The sequence below is a fragment of the Pseudorca crassidens genome, chromosome 1 (assembly GCF_039906515.1).
Source record: "Pseudorca crassidens isolate mPseCra1 chromosome 1, mPseCra1.hap1, whole genome shotgun sequence".
Lineage (NCBI taxonomy): Eukaryota > Metazoa > Chordata > Mammalia > Artiodactyla > Delphinidae > Pseudorca > Pseudorca crassidens.
In genome coordinates this window covers 42,661,212-42,680,072 of record NC_090296.1, presented here as the reverse complement: position 1 = coordinate 42,680,072, position 18,861 = coordinate 42,661,212, and the positions used below count along the sequence as shown (strand labels likewise).

At 41.3% G+C, this 18,861-nt stretch overlaps 1 pseudogene; it reads left to right on the top strand.

The window, feature by feature from the left end:
• Positions 1-202: 202 nt before the first annotated feature.
• On the top strand, positions 203-759 carry LOC137226341 (E3 ubiquitin-protein ligase RBX1 pseudogene; annotated as a pseudogene).
• The last annotated feature ends 18,102 nt before the right edge of the window (positions 760-18,861 follow it).

Genomic DNA, 18,861 nt, shown 5'->3' with positions numbered 1-18,861 from the left:
CAAGATCATCATTGCCAGCGTTCAGACCTCCCTGTGGACTTTTCCACGCATGACAGCGGCAGGTTTCCCCACCTGTGAGCTGCTTTCCCAAACACCTTCACTGCCTTCATCATTCAGGTCCTCTCAGCTTTGTGCCCCTTGGTTATACACCTTACTAACTTTGGCTCATCTCCGTGGGCCTTAAGAAGTATTAACTCCCTTTATGAAAATGCATTGTAAGTAGCCGGGCGACGGAGCGTGTGTTTCCAAAATGGCGGCAGCGATGGATGTGGATACCCCGAGCTGCACGAACAGTGGCGCGGGCAAGAAGCGCTTTGAAGTGAAAAAGCGGAATGCGGTAGCCCTCTGGGCCTGGGATATTGTGATTGGTAACTGTGCCATCTGCCGGAACCACATTATGGATCTTTGCATAGAGTGTCAAGCCAACCAGGCGTCTGCTACTTCTGAAGAGTGCGCCGTCGCGTGGGGAGTCTGTAACCATGCTTTTCACTTCCACTGCATCTCCCGCTGGGTCAAATCACAGCAGGTGTGTCCGTTGGACAACAGAGAGTGGGAATTCCAAAAGTATGGGCACTAGAAAAAGAATTCTTCCATCAAGCTCAACTGTTTCATTAGCCATTTAATGACTTGCCCTCCTGTTACTTAATTATAAATTAGATAGAACCGTGTTTTTTCTGCTTTGTCTTTTCAGCTTGCTGTTCCTGCACCCATATTGTATTCTGTGTCAAATAAAATCCGGTTGGATTCTAGAAAAAAAAATGCATTGTATGATGATTTACTTTAACTACACAGGTTTTGGGTTTTTTTTTTTTTTTTTTAGCACAATCCTCTCTACAAACTCTTTTCAACAACATTTTTAAGCAGTGAAAATCTCCCTCTCCCCAACAGGAAAGCATTACATGGAACTTCAATAGATGAGAAAGATCAAAGCTGCTCTGGTTAGAACCAGGCAGGGGGTTCACCCCTAAAATTCTATTCATCCCTACTCCCAAACCAAGGAGCCCCCAAATAATTTCAGAAAACCTGTAAGCTTAAAAACAAGAGGTAAAAATATAAACAAACCATAAGTTTATATCAAACAGAAATTTGGTTCACTGAAAAAGGAACTGAAAGCAGCCATCCAAGTATACCTGAAGCACTTGCAAGCTTTAAAAAAAAAAAAAAAAAAAGGTCTTAAGACTTCAATTTGGGGACTCTCCTGATGGCGCAGTGGTTAAGCATCCACCTGCCAATGCAGGGGACACGGGCTTGAGCCCTGGTCTGGGAAGATCCTACATGCAGCAGAGCAACTAAGCCTGTGCACCACAACTACCGAGCCTGTGCTCTAGAGCCCACGAGCCACAACTACTGAGCCCACGTGCCACAACTCCTGAAGCCCGCACACCTAGAGCCCGTGTCAGCAACAACAGAAGCCACTGCAATGAGAAGCCCACGCACCACCACGAAGAGTAGCCCTGGCTCACCGCAACTACAGGAAGCCTGCGTGCAGCAATGAAGACCCAACAGCCAAAAATAAATTAAAAATAAATAAATATATTTATTTATTTTAAAAATTAAAAAAACCCTTTAATTTGTTCCATTCACTTAGCTGAAGCTAGTAATGAAGCCAATAACATTTTACTTTGCATATGCTTGCATCTAGTTCAGCTCAGACTTTATTTCATTGACCACATTCTATGGGCAGATCTTATCATGTTCTGAGTGTTAGAGAATGGCTCTGTCCTGCCCCATTGCCATGAATAAGTCAGATTGTAGTAGCTTTACTTAAAATACAGAAGAATACTAAAATAAATGTGTACTTTACACTTGTGGTAGTCTAGAATTCAGACAGAGATAGGTTATCCTGAAAGGCAACAATATTTACCCAGTGTCCAGTGACTTACAGGGTCACCTGCCTTGTTCCATACTTCTTCTGGAAAGAAATGGTAATAGAGCAAGTTCTTTTACGTGTGAAATTGTTCGTTCTTGTTCGTTAACATTATTCTAATCATGCAGAGACTTTCAGGCCTCATATGGTGCTACATTATGGTCTTGTTTTTATCAACATTTGTAACAAGGCACATCGCCTATATTTATTAATATGGTACATACAGGTATAAGTCAATTCAATTGTACTTTAGAATTTAGGGTCAAACGACAGGATACAGAAGCACAGGCTAATATACAACTAAGTAGATTATCTCATACAAACTGTAGTGCTTTGGGATTTTTCCTTGGGTACGAGGATAGTACCTATGCCCTCTTCATCCAACTGAAAATTCCAATAGACCCAGTTAAAACATGTAAAGCGTTTTAATGGCAAAGCGGACAGAAATGTATGCAGGTGGTTACACAAAGCCAGAGACAAGCCAGCATGCTCTCAAACAAAGGTTCAGCTCCCAGATTCCCACAAGGATTATCATCAGCACTGAGTGAGAATTCCACCAGGCAGAGGAAGCTTCTCTTCATTCCTCTGCCCACCCTCACTCCCACCATTCTTTCCCACCTGCTGCCAACTGCTCTGAGCACATCCTGTTCACCAGGTGAAGGAACAGATACAAAACAACCCCAGCACATTTCTGAATGTTTGCTGTGAGACAAGGGAAGGAAAGGTCAGTTTCCCAGGCACAGCTTCCCTTCACGGGCTTGGACTTTAGGCCCACCAGTTTAGTTCTGCAACATGATCACGCAGACAGGATAAAATGGATTTTAAGATAAAAAATGGTAACCAGGAAGGATAGAAGGAGACAGGCAATCTCACCTGAATTATTTCGAGGATAGTGAAACTTATTGTATAGGTTCCCTAAGTTAATGCCTTGCCAACTGGTTTGGGGGTGATCGTCATTTTATTTATTTAGTTTTGGCATGTCTTCTAGCCCTGCCTGTAGTATATAATGAAAAACAGAACCAGGTTCATGGAGTCTGCTCTGTGCCTGTTTCGCAAACTGTTCATAAAAGCAAGACTTCAAAAAAAGAGACCACAAATGATAGAAAGGGAAAGAATAATTTGATGGTTTTATAAATGTATATAGTTTACCTTTGACCAGATACTTAAAAGCCAAGATTTAAAATGGAGGAAAAAAAAATCACAGATTTTCTCATACTGGTTACAAATATTGATTTGAAGGAAAGATTAAAAATAGAATATAATTTCATAATGTAGTATAGACCATAGTGAGACTCAACATTAATAACCAGGTAAGAATCCACCTTGGTACACAAAGACAATATAGGAATAGAAGACTTGTTAGCAATGTCAGGTAAGGACAAACCTCAAATGACTAAACAGGTCCCTAGAGAACACTATGTAGCACACAAGTATTTTATTGTTTGGCCAGCTGGTTATATTATTAGCTGCTGTGAACATGCATTGGGCAGCATATAGAAATAAATGGTTTGTAATACGTTTTGAAGACAGAAAGTCTTCAGTCCCTAACCAGACTGTCTTGGAATTTGCCTTATGTGTGGTATGTTAGCAGTCCCATGATGGTTGAAATCCACTATTTCATATTAACAAATAATTAACAACAATGCAAAATTTTCTCTTTCCTTCTCTTTTTCCCGAAGCAAATGAAGTGTGTTTGTTTTCTATTTGGGGTCTCCAAATTCACAAAACGTAATTTACCTCTGTACTCTGTGACTCATACTGTTTTTAGTTAATATCATCTGGCCTTGTGCTAATTTTTATTATTGTCTAGTTCAATTTTTGGAAGTTAGTTCTCAGTCATTAACATAATAAACTTAAATAATGGCTTTTGGCTGAAACAAGAGGAGCATCTGTGAGAAATCTACAAAGATTAAGACATCATCATGCCACCCGACAGAGACAGAAGTGTGACAAGATCTCACAAGAAAACCCAGTGTTATTATGCCAGGACAGGAATGGCACATTCCAGAAGGGCTGGCATTTCCCTGACTCCGCTGCATCCACTGTGTCAGCCCTATCATTCATCCTGCTTAAAGGGAAACCCAGAACACCTCCATTTCTGTCCCTATTCAAGGAACAGTATCTTCAAGGATACATATAACTTGAGAAACAAAATTCTGAAAAGTGTACCTCTTCAAGTCAAATTCTCATGTCATGGAGAAAACCTAAAAACACATGACAGGATAACACTCTAAAAATGAGGGTCCCATGCATTCTCTAATGTGGTTTAATTTACATGGAGCCAAAGGAAGCACAAGGACCCAAAATGTGGCTATAAAATATCACTTATTTTGTAAAGTTAGAATAAAATTGGCATAATACAATTATCCTGCCATTCTTCTAGGGTCCTTTCATCTGGTGTCTGTCAATGAAGGATGCAGTTTGTCTTGGGTCCACTTTCCAAGAAAGGACAGAAATCTCTTCTTCTTTTTTTTTTTTTTGCATATAGCCTTAAGCAATTGACTTTTTTTTTTTTTTTGGGAATGAGATGTCAATCCTAGCTTTATTTCCTTAGTAGGAAACTTTCTGCCATATAAAATGCAGGCACAATGGAAATCTTTTTATACTTTAGTGCCCTCTCCCTTTTTTTTTAAACAAAATACTACATGCCAACTTGCAGGTGAAGCTTTGGAAGCCCTAATTTTTCTCTTTGAACCCTCAGTTGCCAAGGGTGGCGTTGGAGAGGAGAGATGCTATTTCACATACATACCCAGCCAGGTTTCCTCTCAATTACTAGTAACATCTGGTATCCCTCTAGGGTCTATTTGAGACCCATAGTTATTTCTTTACAATGTAAATGATTAAAAATACCTCTTTCCCAATATACCCTGGTTCTTCCAGACTTTACTACCGGCACACCATTGTAAGAAAAATAAATAAGTCAATTCCTAATTCCATGGTTGTGATCTCTGCCTCACAAAATGATAATCAACAGGAAGAGTGGTTCATAAGTCTGAACTAGCGATTCTAATACCAAATGTAAGATAACTGCTTTCCTTAGAAACCATCAATCTACTGTTCTCTCTTCACTATTCCTTGTGGATCCAAGACCCCTCTCTCCAGGGACATGTTTGGCTTTCAGTAGTGTGGGGAAAAATTCTTTAAAAAATGCAAGTAATTTTAAAAAGACCACCCACTTTTAATTTACTTCTATGCTTTATCTTTCTATTGGCAGGAAAGCCAGATTTTCAAACCAATATCTCATTTAGGCCTGGGAAGATATTTAGCCTTAATGGATATGCCAACTCCTGTCTCCTGAGTATAAAGAAGTTCCTTTAACCACTGGATACATTCAGGTTGGAGCAAGAAAGAACACTCCTTGTACATGAAGCGTCATGTGCTTTATAAGCACCTCAGAAATTACTACCAGCCTTTTTACTGAGCTGTAGGAGAATTCTAAACTCAACTCTAAGGTCAAAGGAAATACATCAAAAATCAGTATTTACATGCATGTGTCTTTAGCAATTATAACAAAATACAAATTTTAAGATAGAAAAATGTCTGAGATCTCACTATGCCCAAGATTAGCGGTTTATAGAATCCTGCCTGACATCTGTGGACCATCCTTCCTTAATTACGCAGATATTCCGGTGTGTTCTGGGGTGTTTGCAATGTACCACTTCTCCTTGAAGAGTGGTCTGAGAGCTGTGCCTGCCTAAGTGTCTGTGACTCTTTCCTCCTCGTGACTTATCAGTAGATTGGGGCAAGAGCCTGATACACATTAAAGAGCGAGAGCTGTTATTCTGTCTTACCCCGAGAACAGACCATGGCACACCCAGCAGGACTTCACTATCTGTGCAATGAAGGAATGAGAGAAGGCTTTAGGACCATCGATCATCAAACGCTTCTCGAATGTGTGGGGCTATCTGTAAATGTGGGAGCAGTTCTAAGGATGAGCTGAATAAATGAACTAGAGTGAATGGAACAGACTTATCAGAGGAGATAAGACTTGAACTGCCCATGAGGGCAGAGTAAGTTTCCTGTAAGTAGTAGGCTCTTCATAGAGTCGGGTGGGGTAGGGGACAAGAGCCAGGGCCAGGAGTAAAAGGGGACCGGCAGGGAGATCCCTTCTCTTTTTACGTTCTCCACAACCTGTCTCGGCAGTGCAAGGTGTTTAAATCCTGGTCCACCATCTGGGGCCTGCCTCCCTGCATGCGCCATGCAGCCTTCCCTGTTGTGGCCGCTTCCCTGGACCCCTTCTTGGAAGCCACATACCAGTCCCCTTGTGACTCCACAGATGGGCAGAGAGGAATGTGCAGGATCCCCAGTCCTTCCTCCCTTCCCAATCCTCAGTAACCTCTCCTGTGTGTCTCCACCTGGTCTCTCAAGAATATTCTCTCTTTCTGGACACCCAGCATCACCTTATCAATGGGCTTGAAGTTTTGTGAAAGATAGGGAAAGCTTCTGGGGCTTGTGCTTTCCACACCACAAAGATTCCTGGGCTGGACTTCCAGTAGCTCTCTATTAACAAATCTTGGAGAAAAAACAATTCAGGGGGAAAACATAAATAAATATTACAACTAATTAAGCTTCCACAATTTCTGCCGGTAGCTGTAGGTCCTCTTCCTACTTCCTTAACACACTTTAAGTATATATAAATAAAAGTAAGTAAGTTGTCAAAATAAAAAAAAAGATGGAAATCAACCCCGAATGCTTGGTTCAAACCCATTCTCTGGGGAACTTAGAATCTAACAGAAAACCTCCAGCATAGCCAAGACCTTTCTTGTCGATGACCATGTTGATTAAATACTACAACAGGGGCCGGTCTGGGAATAGGACTACATGTGACTAAGATAATTAAATTGAGGAAAATACAAACTGAACTGAAGCAAAGAGGTTTGATTTCCTGCATGAGTCATCGAAAGAGAGTGATGATTTGCCTATTTGAGAGATGAGATTAAGTAACTCAGAAAATTTAGTGACATCGAAATTCAGCACCACTAATTTTCTCTCTGCAGCCTGCCAGTTTAGTCTCCTGAGACTTCCCAGTGTCCTGGAAATGAATACATCATGCATGTGCGGCAGCCGTGCTAAGCTGAATAAAAGAAATATTTTGTTTGATTTGTACAATAAAACCACAATTAGCTGAAGTGCTTGGAGAATAGAATATCGTGGTTACCTCAGGGTTAGGTAAAGGATGCTTTAGAAAATGCCGGCGAATTCTCTCTCTCTCTCTCTCTCTCTCTCACATGACTTTATGTAAAAAGCTGGAGAACACTTTATAAAATCATTAGACTCGGACTTCCCTGGTGGCACAGTGGTTAAGAATCCGCCTGCCAGTGCAGGGGACACGGGTTCGAGCCCTGGTCCAGGAAGATCCCACATGCCGCAGAGCAAGTAAGCCCGTGCACCACAACTACTGAGCCAGCGATTTAGAGCCCGTGAGCCACAACTACTGAGCCCTCGTGCCACAACTACTGAAGCCCACGTGCCTAGAGCCTGTGCTCCGCAACAAGAGAAGCCACCGCAATAAGAAGCCTGCGCACCGTAATGAAGCGTAGCCCCCGCTCGCCACAACTAGAGAAAGCCTGCACTCAGCAACAAAGACCCAAGGCAGTCAAAAATAAATAAATGAATAAATAAATTTATTTTAAAAAAATCATTAGACTCAGTGAGCCCACTTTCCTGCCTCGGTAAGCAGGGCATGGTGAATTTTAAAAATCCCTTTTAAATTATAAGGAATTTAATATTATATATGTATGTATAATATGTCAAGGAACTTAATATAGTTAAATTATTTAAGTAACAATAATTCTAAAACTTACATGGCCTCTGAGTCACGTTTCAGTGCACTAAGGGAACTAGTCTCACCCTGCTGATTCCGCTATCCCTCAGCAGAGCCCAGAGTATCGTCTGGAGAGGAGTGTTGATGAAGAAGGGGATTCATGCCTCCAACTCCACAGAAAATATGTTGCACAGTCATCTACTCGTTCACACCAGATTTTAACTTGCCCTGGGAATGTTTTTTGGAAATGCTCAAATCCATGTATCATGGCTCTTTTGTAGTTTTTTGAAAACTACTGAAAAAAGTATCCATTTACATAGAAGCTCTAATTACTTGAGCTCCAGTTAATTGGGGTTTTCCAGTTTCCCAGCCTCTCTGTTCTCTCCACTTGGCAGCACTTTGTAGAACAAGATAAAAAGGGCAGCTTCCCCAAGTTGTGGTCAGAAGGGAGTACCGGGAGGGGGCATGCACTGATTTTAGTGAAAAAGAACAATTCGTACTTTGGTTCTGAAATCACTCAATCAATGATGATCGAGTGGCATATTTGCCACTTGGTATTCTAGGGAGTTTCCATTTTATATTAATGCTTAAATTGGGGTCATTGTTATTTCTATTTCACTTGTTCTCATGGTTGTTGCTTTGCAAGTGTGTATGTGTGCGTGTGTTTAAACCGAGCCTCTGAACAGTACTGAGGCCAGCACTGGTGTAGGGGTGGAGGCTGCTGCAGAGCAGAGTTTCCCCCTCTGGTGTCCATCTCTAACATGGGTGGGCATGGTGCTCTTCTGGGCGTTTGCAGGGAGCTAAGCTGACTTTACGCAGAGGTTGAGAAAAGTGGAGGCGATCACTGATGTCCTCCTCGCTGCTCAGGCAGCACCATCTCGCTTATTTGGTTAGTACCCATCTCCTGGTTTCCCTGTGGTGCTTCCTCCCTCAGGGCTGTCATTCCTAAACCTTGCCCCTCATCCCCCCTTAGCCATTCCCATGCCCCAGCAGTTCAAAATGCGTGTTGTCCTGCTCCTTTCTTAGGGAGCCTGCTCTCAGCTAGCTATCCTGTGGGATGGGATTTGCCAAGCCTAATTCACACTAAGATTTTAGAGATTAACAACTTAATATGTAAATTCTCCTAAGTAACAAACTCAAAATTTTTTATATCTTTATTGGAGTATAATTGCTTTACAATGTTGTGTTAGTTTCTGCTGTACAACAAAGTGGATCTGCTGTATGTGTACCTATATCCCCATATCCCATCTCTCTTGAGCTTCCCTCCCACCCTCCCTATTCCACCCTCTAGGTCATCAAGCTGATCTCCCTGTGCTATGCAGCAGCTTCCCACTAGCCATCCATTTTACATTTGGTAGTGTATATATGTCAATGCTACTCTCACTTCATCCCAGCTTCCCCTTCCCCTTCGTGTCCTGAAGTCCATTCTCTATGTCTGCATCTTTATTCCTGCCCTGCCACTAGGTTCATCAGTACTGTTTTTCTAGATTCCATATATGTGCGTTAGCATTCGGTATTTGTTTTTCTCTTTCTGACTTACTTCACTCTCTGTGACAGACTCTAGGTCCATCCACCTCATTACAAATAACTCAATTTCGTTTCTTTTTATGGTTGAGTAATATTCCATTGTATATATGTGCCACATCTTCTTTATCCATTCATCTGTTGATGGACATTTAGGTTGCTTCCATGTCCTGGCTATTGTAAATAGTGCTGCAATGAACATTGTGGTACATGTCTCTTTTTGAATTATGGTTTCCTCAGGGTAAATGCCCAGTAGTGGGATTGCTGGGTCATATGGTAGTTCTATTTTTAGAACAAACTCAAATTCAAACTAGTATTCCTCAAACAGTGTTTTAACCTCCCTTTATCATTCTCACATAAGCATCTGATGGTGGACTTTTAGAAATACCAATAGGGAAGAAGTTTGAAGAAAAAATAGAACTTTCCTGATATCCCTCTGTTGTCACCCTTAAAGTGCCTGCCTACTTCTACGAGAGAGGCAGGGCCTGTGTGGTATCCCCCATTGTACAGAGGTAGCTGCTGTGTTGTTCTAGGATTTATAGTCCATTTGGCTAGTTGCTTTACAGGGTCCCCCTACTAAAGTCTCAGAACCAGGAGTAGCAAGGATGTCAGCTTAACAGAATACCATGTAAGAGAGCTGGTGGAGGGCTTCCCTGGTGGCACAGTGGTTGAGAGTCCGCCTGCCAATGCAGGGGACATGCCCCGGTCCAGGAGGATCCCACATACTGCGGAGCGGCTGGGCGCGTGAGCCATGGCTGCTGGGCCTGTGCGTCCGGAGCCTGTGCTCCGCAATGGGAGAGGCCACAACAGTGAGAGGCCCACGTACCGCAAAAAAAAAGAGAGCTGGTGGCCTGTAACAACCTAACCGAGAAAAGATTTTGAAAAACAAGAGATACATGTATATGTATAACTGAATCACTTTGTTGTACAGCTGAAACTAACACAACATTGTCAATCAACTGTACTCCAAAATAAAACAAAAAGTGAAAAAAAAAAGAGATTTGGTGGCCAGAGAACTGTGATTGAACACTCATTGCATTTTTCTCACTGGCTTGCAGCCCACTTTTTATCATGCTTGTTGCAGTTGTTAACGTCACCAAAGTGGGTCACAGAAATTAAATCCACACCTCAGCTGACCTGGGTAAAGCTAGGACAAAAGGAGAGCTGTTTGTTTTAATTTATTTTACAGTGACTCAAACCCTGTTTACTGTCTCTGGTTATGTTGCTTAGAAACCTCATAATTCTGACTTGACTCCAAGTTACAAATGGAACATTTGGAAAACTATGGAAAATTGTTCTTGGAACTCTAGCATCATTCGAGAAAATTTTTTCCATGTTAACTCTGCATATCTCTTATACATAAGGACAACTGCATAGATGTAACTTAAAACTATAATTTTGGTTGTTAATCCATGTGTCATAAAGGAGGAAACATTTTCTTCTTTTCCCCAAGTTCCTGCCTCAGATGATAAAAGAGACAATTCTACTAAATCAAAGAAAGGTTTCACCCTCATTTCCTCTATTCATTCTTTCTAGGGAGGAAAGTGACCAAAACTAATAAGCAGACCTGCCCTCTGTTAGGCAGCAACCATTGCCCACCTGTGGCCTCTTGTTCTCTCTGCCACTGCTGGTGCCCACCTCCCTTCCACGTTGTGAGCCCACTGGGAAAGGACCTGTCCCTGAAGCTAAAGGCCAGTGCTTGTCTAGCTGCTTCACCAGGACCAGGTGGGTAAATGTAATTCAAGGCAATAGAAGGAACTCTTGGATCCTAGTCCAAGCTACACTCTCCAGTCCGGCCTTACCAGTAATCGTGCTGTTATTTTAATAGGTTTCTTATTCCTACATCTATTTCTCAGTCTGCCCAGCACTTGAGAGAAGAGTGAATCACTCAAGCCCAACATTTTAATATAATGAAATCATAGAATAGTAGTATATTTACCCCTGGAAGTAATCGTAGAGATCATAATTCCTTCATGTTCTATGAGGAAATGAAGACCTGGGGGCATTAAGCTCCTTGCGCAAAGTTACTTAGGTAGTCAGCGACCATGATGGGATGAAAACTCAGTTCTCTGGACTTTGGATTCAGTGATCGTTCCATTACTGTTATGTTATTCAGAGCCAGCCTTGGTCATGAGCACTTGAAATATTTGTGTCTGTCTCCGTGTCATCCTCTTGGGGGTCTTCAACAACCAAAGATGGCGCTTTAGCAGACAGGTCTTTTCTGACATTCCTCATCTCCAATGAACCTTTGTCACCACCTCACTTGAGCCAATCGCTATGAGTCATGCACAGAATACTGTCAATAGCTGAAGTTTCTCTACCACCAAAATCATGAATTTAAGTACTTTTATTTTCTTCTTAGCCTCTTGCCCATCCTTCCTGCTTGCTCATAAATCACTACCGTTGCAGCTGTGTTTTAACTACACTGAGACCTCCATCAATTGACTCTCTAGCTTCTCCTCCTTGTTTTCACTTTCTCAATATCAAGCTTAGATTCCATGGCCCTTCGTTTCCATCACTCTTCTTATTTATTCCCCTAATCCTACTGACCCTTCATCTTTTCACTAGACCCTAACCAAACAACCTGGGATGAATTTAACTATTCAACTTCCCCGTTCCTAAACATGGGCAAATGAATATTGCTGAAGAAGATCACACAGCCAAGAAAATCTGTCGTGTTATCAGTTCAAGGTCTCTAACTTCTCATGTGAAGGTACCATAGCCCAAGAATCTTACTCTGTTTCTCCAGTCATCTCATTCTCATATTCTCAAACCTTGTCCATGTTCCTCAAACCTGAGTCCCTTTTTCCCTCATCTCTCAACAGCAGTTGCCTCCTCGTTTAGGTAAAATACAAATCACCAGGTGAGAACTCCTCAACTTTGCATGATCAAACTCATTTCCTTCTCTTCCCGTCACAAAGGAGGAAGCATGCCTCCTTCCCAAAGTCAATTCCTTCACCCATGCTAGGAGCCCCTCTCTCTCACCTCCTGAATACCCTACACAGGTGTTTCTCTCCCAATGCGCCAGAGCACACTGGAGACTCTTGGACTCTTCACACGCCTGTCAGACAAATGTATCTTTGCTATGACTAAGAACCCTCACAGTCATTGCAGAATGTGTCAGACAAAATATCAAGGGATACTGGCCCAGCAACCTTAAGTATTCTAGCACATATTTAAAGTGCGCCGTCCCACTCATATAAAGCCTATCCCTCTGTGATAGATTATTTCAATAAGCACTTAAATATGCTGGAGACGCTATCATCTTCAAAACAAGAAAATGTATGAGCAGTGGACAGAAATGCTCCCTCCATTCTTCTTTATGTCTCTACTACCTTATCTTCTCAAAAGGATGTCTGCACTTTCTCCTTCCATTTCCTCACCTCCCTTCACTCTTTAACTCTCATCTGTTTGTTTCCCCACCTGCCCCTATAACCACCCCTTACTAAGCTCACCAGAGAAAGTTCCCTTTCTCTTCTCACCTTACTTGGTGTCTCAGCAGTATCCATCCCAGAAGACCATCCCTTCCATCCTAAAACATGAAGATGACGTTGTCCGCTCCTCATTTCCTTCAGAATCCACAAGCCGTCTGTCCCTCAGTGTGTTTCACTCCTTGATTCTGGTGGGCACTATGATTACCTCCTTAATATCCAGCCTCCTTTATTTTGATAACTGAACCGGTGTTGTCCAGATAGGCAAGCCTCAGGCTCACAACCAATGAGCAGTAGAGAACCTAACTTCACTCTCAACGTTTGTGTGCGTTGTACATGGTTCAAATTAATCACCATAATCCCATTCTCAAGTTTACCAAATTTTGGCTCAGAGATAGACATGTGACCCAACTCTAGCCAATGAAAGGAGAGCTTTCCCTGGGGACTTCAGAGGGGGAAGCCTCCTCCTTCTCTGAGAAAGTAGCAGACCCACTCTCCCTTTTCAGTGTGGAAAAAGATGCATGTAGCCTTCGAAATTGTAGGCAGCCATCCTGAGACTGCAGAAGGACTCAGCCTTAGAAGGAAGCTAACACCACACGAGGCAGCACCGAGAAGTGGGAGAAAAGAGAACTTGGTGACGCAATTAAACTGATGACTCTAATTAAAGCCCATGTTGCCACTGGTTGTTCTTATGTCATAACCCTCTATTGTTCAAGCCAGTCTGGGTTGGTCTAATATTTGCAACCAAACTCATTTCTGACTCACTGACTGGCCTTTAATCTTTGGATTTCCTCTAGTATCCGGATTTCCTCTAGTATCTGGTTGTTTTTTCTCTTCCCAATTTTCATCCATCCCCATGGCGCCAGTAACCATTTATATGTTGACAATCAAAATTATATCTCTAGACCAGGCCTCTCCTCTAAAGGCTAGTTATATATATTCAACTGCTGACTAAGTATCTCTCTCTGCATGGCTCGTAGGTAGCTTATACTCATCAAGTCCAAAACTAAAGTTATCTACTCCTCCCCCTACTCACCCAGGCACTCACATACAACCCATTCCTCCTACAGGGTTCCCTGGCTTAATAAATGCACCAAGTCTGAAACTTTTGAGTCAGCTATATATCTCTTCCCTCTACCTCACCCCTCATATTCAATCAGTTTTCACATTCTGCCAGTTGTACTCCTGAGTAATTCTAACCTATATTTCTCCATCTTTACTTCCTCTCTCTTAGTCTAAACCTCTGATATCTTTGCCTGAAATATGCAATAACCTCTCCTATCTGGTCTCCCACCTCTACACCTGCCACTCTCTAGTGTAGCCACTTTGCAGGCTGAAGGAACTTTGTAAAATGGAAATTCATCATGATGTTCTCTGCTTAAACTTAGTGCCCAAAATCATTATAGTTAATATCATAATCTCACATAAGTTCTTCCCCAAAGCAATAGTAACTGTTATCGCTTTCTATTTCATTTATTTGGCTCATTTATCAAACTCCTAAGTTCTTTGCAATATGTCATTTACTCTTCCCAAGAACACTGTGGAGAAGCTTATATGTTGCCATTCATTTACAAGGGAGGAAACAGGTTCAGAGAGGAGATTAAGCAGCTTTCCCAAGGTTACCCAGCTGGAAATAGGAGAGTTGGAATTTGCTCAGTTCCAGTGGTTGAATTCTGAACTGGTACTTAGTATGACTACAAGCCTCTGTATGACTTGGTCCCTCCTCACCATTCTAGCTTCATCTCAGGAAACGCTTCACAGCTTAATAATCCAGTCATAACAGTCTCTTCCTGTCTCTCAAATATGTAGCCCTTCCTCACCAGTTCTCTATGTCTGGAATATTCTCTCCCGTCTCTGAAACAGATCAGGTATCAGAACTTGCTGATGGGGTGTCTCATAGGTATCATCAAAGACCCAGGTTCTTGGGCTTCCCTGGTGGCGCAGTGGTTGAGAGTCCGCCTGGCGATGCAGGGGACACGGGTTCGTGCCCCGGTCTGGGAAGATCCCACATGCCGCGGAGCAGCTGGGCCCGTGAGCCATGGCACTGAGCCTGCGTGTCCGGAGCCTGTGCTCTGCAAAGGGAGAGGCTGCAACAGTGAGAGGCCTGCGTACTGCAAAAAAAAAAAAAAAAAAAAAAGACCCAGGTTCTTTACGCTCTCTGCTGTGACATCCACAGCCTCTGTTTCATCCTTCTGGGCCATGAACTAGCACATGCAGTATTTAGACAAGCAGTAGAAAAGGCTGTTTGGTTCATTTATGGGATTTCCTGGGTCTGATTTTTCTTACAATGATTTGGGCCATTTGCCCTTGGGATAGTTTGACACTTTGGGGCCAGTGGATATAGTTTAAATTGCAGGAGTATATTCTTGATAGACTGTATAGTACAACATTAGAGGCTGAAGTTGACAAAATTGCACCACAGCTTGCTGCAAAGGCTTGTGTGGACCTGAGAGCCAGTTCAGTGTTTGACAGCAGGTGGAATTTGAAGATAGCCTCCATGGTCATTATCAATCCACGCACCCTTCTCATGGAAATCAAGCTGAGCACTTCCATAGACTTATCCCTCAGGCTTTCAAAATTAGAGAGATCTGTTATTGCCCACCACTCTCTGGACCAGACCCTCGATTGCTATTCAAACTCAGCATGAAGGATTTTCTTGAAGAATCAGAGAAAGAAGACCTAAATATCACTGTTAAGAAACAGAAAATTGACACTATTCTCATTCAAGAAACCAGGAGCAAATACTGCTACCATGTATAGTTGAGAAAAGAACAAGTTGATTTAAAATTTGTAAGACACAGGATATATGAAGAATGCAGCAATCCTTATCTTTTTTATGTTACTTTTAAAAAAATGATGTTTGAAATGAAAAAGAATGAATATTCAGCATCAAATCATGCAATTACTTGTATTATCAAAATTCTTCTACTAGGTGTTTATTTTTCATAAAATATTGATGTATTTTAACCTACTTAAAATACCTTCAATGAGGAAAATGCCATAGAATAAATTTGTATTGTACGATTTTTTTAAAAATTCTATAAACTTTCATAGGTATAAGATATGGCAACATGCTTCCTCTTTCACATCTGGCTGAAGAGAGAGTAACTGTTTTTACCCAACTATGGAACAACATTTCTTCCCCCTCAAAACTGAGGCCAGCTTAGGCCATGGGCTCTCTACTGCTGAGCAAGTACTTGTCACTAGAAGTATGTCATCTGTGACAAGGGGTATGGGATTACTAATGTGGCTTAGACCATTAGTATGTATCCTGGAAGCAGAGGCCAATTTCCCAAACTGTATTGCTGTGACACGGTGACCAAGGGGATGGAGTAGACATTGTTGCATCAGCTGTGATGTTCTCAATATCAACCCTAAACCAGCTAAGTACCATTAATATTTCAAGTCTCAGTTTTAAACTGAGACCGAAAATTAATTCATTCAATGCATATTTTTTGGATTCTAGACATTAAGCACTAGGTTTACAATGATGAGCAGAATAGATAGGATCCCTGTCTTGTGGAGCTTATAGTTTAGGGGGAAGGATAGTAGAAACTGAACCCAAGCAAACATGTAATGATAATGCATGGTGGGTGCTCTAAGGGAGAACAATTAGTATAAGAGTAGTGGTCAAAATTAAGATATGGTGTTAGCTACCAAATGTAAAATAGATAGCTAGTGGGAAGCAGCCACATAGCACAGGGAGATCAGCTCGGTGCTTTGTGACCACCTAGAGGGGTGGGATAGGGAGAGTGGGAGGGAGGGAGATGCAAGAGAGAAGAGATATGGGGATATATGTATATGTATAACTGATTCACTTTGTTATAAAGCAGAAGCTAACACACCATAGTAAAGCAAGTATACTCCAATAAAGATGTTGAAAAAAGATATGGTGTTAGAAATGTCCATCTTGAAGAAATGCAGATCAGCTCAGACCAGAAAGATGAGAAGAAAATTGCCAGGCAATAGGAGAAAGAAACAGCAAGTAGAAACAAGTAAGGAAAAAAAAAAAAAAAAAAAACCCAGCCCAAGTTACCTGACAAGCAATCTAGTCTCCTTTCACTTCACCAATAATTTGCTTCTTTATTTTTCCTTTCCAAAGGATGTGAGCATCTGTGGAGACTTGTAACATAAAATTTGTAAGCCTATATATTATCAATATAAAGGCATCACTTCCAGCAGGTGGAAGGGGGAAGTGGGGAGGGAAGATCAAGGATGGTAAGGGTAGCTAATGTCCCATTTATACAGAGAGGCTTGAAATACTGGCTAAATCGATGGGACTAGAAATAAGAGTATAAATATGTTATCTTTAACATTTTTAAGATAGACATCAGGTTTAATATTAAGTGAGCAAAGGCTTTCTGTGCCTTCAAAGTCCCAGTGAAGAAAAAAATATAGAAGTGCTAAGCTGAAGAAAATCGTAACAAGATAGCAGGGAAACAAAGAAGGAGGGCAAGACCCTGTCCCTGGAATTCAGGCCATGGTTAACCATATAAAAATGTCAGTTGTTCCTAAGAAAATATCATATAAACTCTATTAATAGAAGTTTCTCTGCTTTCTGTAAAGTGAAAGTAAATAAGTGAATAGAGTGTCCTTTTCAATGATTCCACCTTTTTAAAGCAATAAATGCTGAATCCCAGGCCAGATACGAAACAACTAACCTGTGCTCCTTCTACTACTGTTGTGTTGCATCATGACACTAGTTTGTCACCCATCCCTAAAGTAGAAGAAACCAGAGGTATTTCCTATAAAGACTTCAGAAGTGTTTGAATATTTTGTTAGCTTCATTTGACAATTTGAAATTATATACTGCAATCTACAGTATTTTGCAAAATATGTTTAAAATGATGTATTTTAAGTAACAGTGGCAGAAATTCACTGAATCAATGAAAGCGGATCATTTAACGACTGGTGTTGTTTTGGAGGAAACTTGAGAAGTTCTTCAAGGTTGGCAATTGCTTTTGCTCCTCTCCTACCTGGCAACAAAATTCAGGAAGTACAAGATGAATCACACATTTGGCAAAAGCTGTGAGATGAATCAAGTCCTGGGTGAGAAAATTTAGAAGTACCATCCATGGAAAATCTGAGAAAAACAAGGCCTTCCAGCAGGAAGGCTCAGCTCTCTAAAGCTCTACAGTCTCCCTGGTATGATCTCGGTTTCAAGTCTCTGCCATTTTTAATTTAAAGTGTGCATACTGCCATTGCTTTCACGATTAGCAGCAAACAGAGTCAAAGGACTATTAGGTTTCTAACCCAAGGGGGGGAAATGGGCAAAATATATTTTAAACAGTTAATATTACCAGATATTTCACACATCCAAATATCCAGATGGCGATTCAGCAGGACTGGTCTAAGTTTCATGTACATGGAAGTTATCCAACTTGGAAAAAGCTCAGATTTAGGCTCTGACAACCTAGGTTGCAACCCCAGCTCTAGAAAATTTCCAGCTTTTAATTATAGAAATAAAATTAATGTATATTGCACAGGGTTGATTTGAGGATCATTTGAGATCATGTGAACATTTTGTAAACCATGGCACACTGTGCACTGTGTCCTCCATCCCCACTTACCTGTTTCTAGGTCATATCCTTTCCACCTCCACCAGGTTTTTGTTCCATAAAGAATTCCCGACACACACAAAGGAGAATGCCATGTAAAGATGGAGACAGAGATTGGAGTGATGTGTCTTACCAGCCAAGGAAGACTGATTGCTGGCAACAACCAGAAGCTGGGAGAGAGGCATGAAACAGATTTTTCTGTCCAATCCTCTAGAAGAAACTACCACTGCAGACACCTTGATTTTAGATTTCTGGCCCCCAAAATGTGAGAGGCCAGACCTCACACATGGTTGTTTTAAGCTAATAAGTTTGTGATTACTTGTTAAAGCAGCCCTAGGAAACTAATATAGTTTTTCATCGAAAACGTAAATATTCAAATTTCTTAACACTCAGCAACCCCATTTCTAGGAATATGCCCAAAGAAATTTTGCACGTGAACACCTTATTCATAAAATGATGCATTTTGTTCACAATATGGTGCAACATATTCCACCATTGATTAGACAATGTAACACAGTCTCAAAGGGAAATGTTTATACAGCAATGAAAATGAATGAATTATGGCTACGTGCAACAACACGGAGAAACCTTGGTAATCTAATGTTGAGTAAAAGAAAGTAAGTCTCAGAAGACTGCATATGGTACAATTTTATTTTTATAAGACACAAATGCTAGCAAGATTAAGCAAAATATCAACTATACGTGTATCTGTGATTA